Genomic DNA, 5,578 nt, shown 5'->3' with positions numbered 1-5,578 from the left:
AAGGCTTGGTACTTAAGTAGTCCTTTGTGACTTACCTCCCTTACCTGGAAAACTACCTTCTTTGACTTTCCTAAATTTCCTCAAGGTAAAACACTTATATACACAAAAACTTTAGCCATGTCTTCTACTCCTCACTCTCCAAAGTCTATTGAAAGTGAAGTCAAATCTATAAAATCTCTTTTAAAAGAAGTTTCACAAGCTATACAAATGATTTCCTTTAGACAATTGGAGAATGAGAATAAAATCAATGAATTGGCTAAAGCCCAAGAGGAGAAATCCCAAAAATCACAAAAATAAAAAAAAAACTCATACTCATGCATCTAGGAGTAATGAGTCTCTAGGGGAGGGAAGCCTTAGAATTAATGACTACTACCAACCACCCCCTAGAAGGAATAGGCAAAGGGAGCAAGAGGTGCCAAGGGAAACTAGAGTAGACCTACCTCATTTTCATGGAAAGGAAAATGTAGAAATCTATCTAGATTGGGAGATGAAGGTAGAACAACTCTTTGCTTGCCATAGGGTAAGTGAGGAACGTAAAGTACCCTTAGCCGCCCTTAGCTTCCAAGGGAACGCCATGTATTGGTGGACCTCTCTCGAAAGAGAAAGGCGTCTTCATAGGGAACCTCCCATTACATATTGGAATGACCTTAGGGGAGCCCTAAGACGCCGACACATACCTTCCTACTACCATAGGGAGTTGATGGACAAGCTCCAAAGACTCCAACAAAAAAACATGAGTGTGGAAGAGTATAGACAAAAAATGGAGCTCTACATGATGAGAGCCTCCATTAGAGAAGAGGAGGATACCACAATAGCTAGGTTCCTTAGTGGCCTATCACTTGAGATAAGAGATAGAGTGGAGCTCTTACCTTATCAAGACTTGAATGATTTGGTTCAACTTTGCATTAAAGTTGAGCAACAAATTTTACGCAAAACATCAAGTCAAAAGGTGAGCCCTTACTCTAACTTTTATCCCAAGAAAGAGTTTAGAAGGGAGGGTAGTACATCAAAGGAAAAAACAAAAGAACCTACCAAACCTTTTACCAAAGAAACCTCCACCCCACCCATCCGAGCTAGAGATGTCAAGTGTTTCAAGTGCTATGGTAGAGGGCATGTGCAAGCACAATGTCCAAACCAAAGGACTTTGTTTCTTAAGGGTGTAGACGAGTACACTAGTGGCGAGGATGAGCCTAGTGAGAGAAAGGAGGGGGGAGAGGATGAGAGGGTAGCTCCAATAGAGGGAGAATTGCTTATGATTAAGAGAACCCTCAACAATCACCCTAACACATCCATTGAGACACAAAGAGAGAACATATTTCATACAAGATGCAATGTTTTAGAAAACATATGCTCTCTCATTGTGGATAGTGGATCTAGTTGCAATTGTTGTAGTGCTAGGATGGTGGAAAAGCTTAAGCTACAAGTAGTTCCTCACCCAAAACCTTATAAACTTCAATGGCTTAATGAAAATGGGGAACTACATGTAGACAAGCAAGTGGAAATCAAGTTTTCCATAGGGAACTACAAAGATAAGGTTTTATGTGATGTAATACCTATGGAAGCTTGTCATATTTTATTAGGGAGACCATGGCAATTTGATAAGAAAACCTTGCATGATGGTCTCACTAACGAAATTTCCTTCACCCACAAGTATAAAAAGTTTGTACTTAGTCCTTTACCACATTCTCAAGTGGTAAAAGACCAAATACAAATGAAGCAAAAGAGGGATGAGGAAAACAAAAAAAAAAGAGCGCTAGAAAAAGAGAAAATCCTTAGGGATAGGAAGGCGTGGGAGAAGAGTGTTCCTTCCCACAAGGTTGGTCAACAAGAAAAGCCTCTTGAAAACGTTTTTGAAAATTTGCTTCTTGTTGAACAACCAAGCCTTATCTTTTGTAAAGGAGCACTTACATGCACTGCCACAAGTAGTGAACTTATTAATTTACCTCCTCAAATAGAAAACCTTTTAAGTGAATTTGAAGATCTATTCTCCCATGAGGGGCCCATTGGGCTTCCTCCTCTTAGGGGGATAGAACATCAAATTGACTTCATTCCGGGGGCAAGCCTACCAAATAGGCCTGCTTATAGAACCAACCCCGAGGAAACAAAGGAGATAGAATCACAAGTTCAAGACTTGTTGGAGAAGGGTTGGGTTCAAAAGTGATGGAGGAAGGCCCAAGCTCACCACACTATGAAAGCCAAGCTTCCAGGACCAAGACCGTCTAGCCTTCACAAAGAAGCGTCTAGCCTTCCAAAAGGAGCGTCTAGCCTCACAAGGAGCGTCTAGCCTCACAAAGGGAGCGTCTAGCCATGATGAGGAGCGTCTAGGCCAAGGCTACATGAGGAGCATCTATGAAGAGTCCTAGACCGTCTAGCTTCACACACACAAGGGCCAAAGCTACGGTTTGGGAGAGAAAAGGCTTTGTTGCATAAAAGGCCCATTAGGGGTACTTAGTAAGATAGGTAGTGTAGAAAGAACTTTGTGAAGGAAACCTTCTAGAACCTAGGGTTGTGTGGCCGGTCATTGCATGGCACATGGCTTAGAATTTAGATTTAATTTTGGTTTTCTTTTCCTTAGAAATGTAGCTTAACATTTAAGCCCAAATAGCCTATAAATAGGAAGGCTATCTGTTTGTATTTGACAAGTTTATTTGAGTATTGTTATGCTGCCCATTTTGTGCACTAGCTTTACTTCTCCTAGAAATCTAGGCTATAAACTTCACTTCCTTCACCTTTCTTCATAGAGCTGGCCGAACCTCTCTAATCCCTACTCATCATGCACCTTCAAAGCCATCACAACTCCTAGGAGGGCTTTGTTTCACTCACCCATTGCTTCCGCATCCATTTTACTACTTTGATTCAAGAAGAACACATGAAATGCCATCAAAAAGAGCCTAAGCCCTTGTGCTGTACCTGTCTTGTTGGTGCCCAAAAAGGATGGAAAATGGCGCATGTGTTGTGATTGTCGAGCAATCAACAACATCACCATCAAGTATAGGCATCCAATCCCAAGGCTTGACGATATGCTTGATGAATTGCATGGGTCAACTATATTCTCCAAAATTGACCTTAAAAGTGGATATCACCAAATTCGAATCAAGGAGGGTGATGAGTGGAAAACCGCTTTTAAGACCAAATTTGGATTATATGAGTGGTTGGTGATGCCCTTTGGGCTTACTAATGCCCCAAGTACATTCATGAGGCTTATGAATCACACCTTAAGGGATTGTATAGGTAAATATGTAGTAGTTTATTTTGATGATATCTTAGTATATAGTAAAACCCTAGAAGACCATCTAAGTCACCTTAGGGAAGTTCTTTTAGCGCTTAGGAAAAATAGTCTTTTTGCAAATAGGGATAAGTGTACCTTTTGTGTAGATAGTGTAGTTTTCTTAGGCTTCATAGTAAACAAAAAGGGGATGCATGTAGATCCCGAGAAAATCAAAGCCATCCGCGAGTGGCCAACTCCACAAAACGTAAGTGATGTAAGAAGTTTTCATGGGTTAGCTAGCTTCTATAGAAGGTTTGTGCCTAATTTTTCTAGTCTAGCTTCCCCTTTGAATGAATTTGTTATAAAAGATGTTGCATTTTGTTGGAATGAAAAGCATGAGCAAGCCTTTCAAAGGCTAAAAGCTCAACTCACCAATGCACTCATTCTATCTCTCCCAAATTTTTCCAAAACTTTTGAGATAGAGTGTGATGCATCGGGGGTAGGCATAGGTGCGGTTTTGTTGCAAGGTGGACACCCCATTGCTTATTTTAGTGAAAAACTCCATGGTGCCACCCTCAACTACCCCACCTATGACAAAGAGCTCTATGCTCTTGTGCGAGCCCTAAAGACTTGGGAACACTACCTTGTGTCCAAAGAATTTGTCATCCATAGTGATCACGAGTCTTTAAAATATTTAAAGGGCCAACACAAGCTCAACAAGAGACATGCTAAATGGATGGAATTTCTTGAACAATTTCCTTATGTAATCAAATACAAGAAAGGAAGCACCAATATAGTTGCCGATGCTCTTTCAAGACGACATACACTCTTTTCAAAATTGGGTGCCCAAATTCTTGGATTTGACCACATAAGAGAGCTTTACCAAGAAGATCAAGAACTCTCATCCATCTATGCCCAATGTCTACATAGAGCGCAAGGAGGTTACTATGTGTCCGAGGGATATCTTTTTAAAGAGGGAAAACATTGCATTCCCCAAGGAACACATAGGAAACTCCTTGTCAAAGAATCACATGAGGGGGGACTCATGGGCCATTTTGGAGTTGATAAGACTCTAGATCTTTTAAAAGCAAAATTTTGTTGGCCACACATGAGGAAAGATGTCCAACGACATTGTTCTAGATGCATCTCATGTTTAAAAGCAAAGTCTAGAGCAATGCCGCATGGACTCTACACCCCTTTGCCGATTGCAAATGCTCCTTGGGAAGACATTAGCATGGATTTCATTTTAGGACTTCCTAGGACTGCAAGAGGCCATGACTCTATCTTTGTGGTAGTGGACCGTTTTAGCAAAATGTCCCATTTTATTCCATGCCACAAAGTAGATGATGCTCAAAATATTTCTAAACTCTTCTTTAGAGAAGTGGTGAGACTCCATGGTCTCCCTAGAAGTATAGTGTCCGATAGAGATCCCAAGTTTATAAGCCACTTTTGGAAAACTCTTTGGGGTAAACTTGGAACAAGACTACAATTTTCAACTTCTTGTCATCCTCAAACGTATGGGCAAACCGAAGTAGTCAATAGATCTATTGGAACTATTCTTAGGGCTATCATGAAGGGCAGCCACAAATCTTGGGATGAGTACCTTCCCCACATTGAATTTGCTTACAATCGAGTAGTTCACAAGACTACTAATGCTTCTCCTTTTGAAGTAGTATATGGTTTTAATCCTCTCACACCCATGGATTTGATACCTCTTCCTAATCCACAAGATTTTGTGCATAAGGAAGGAGTAATCAAAGCTGACTTTGTAAAGAAAATGCATGAGAAGATTAAACTCCAAATACAACAACAAAATGAGAAGTACACCAAATACAACAATAAAGGGAAGAGAGAAATCATTTTTGAGGAAGGAGACTTAGTTTGGCTTCACCTTCGCAAAGATAGATTTCCAACTCAAAGGAAGTCCAAACTAAGTCCCCGAGGTGATGGACCCTTTCAAGTCCTCAAGCGAGTCAACAACAATGCATATAAATTGGACCTACCTCTTGAATATGGAGTACATGACACTTTTAATGTGATTGACCTTTCTCCATTTGTAGGTACCAATGACGATGACGAGCTGGATTTGAGGACAAATCCTTTCCAAGGGGGAGGGGATGATGGAGGAGGTCCAAGCACATCTAGCCATGAAAGCCAAAGCCCAACACTAGACCATGAAGAGCGTCTAGACCATGATGAGCGTCTAGCTAGAAGGATGGAGCGTCTAGGACGTGAAGAGGAAAGGCTACCCATGGAGCGTCTACGAGGAGACCTAGACCGTCTAGGACCTATCACAAGGTCAATGGCTAACCATATTCAAGCCCAATTGAATGAAGCCACGGATGGAAGAGAGAAAGCTTTGTACATGTT

This window comes from Phaseolus vulgaris, chromosome 3, assembly GCF_000499845.2.
Source record: "Phaseolus vulgaris cultivar G19833 chromosome 3, P. vulgaris v2.0, whole genome shotgun sequence".
In the NCBI taxonomy this organism is placed as follows: Eukaryota; Viridiplantae; Streptophyta; class Magnoliopsida; order Fabales; family Fabaceae; genus Phaseolus; species Phaseolus vulgaris.
The sequence above is the reverse complement of the archived record's forward strand: the minus strand, read 5'-3'. Positions refer to the sequence as shown.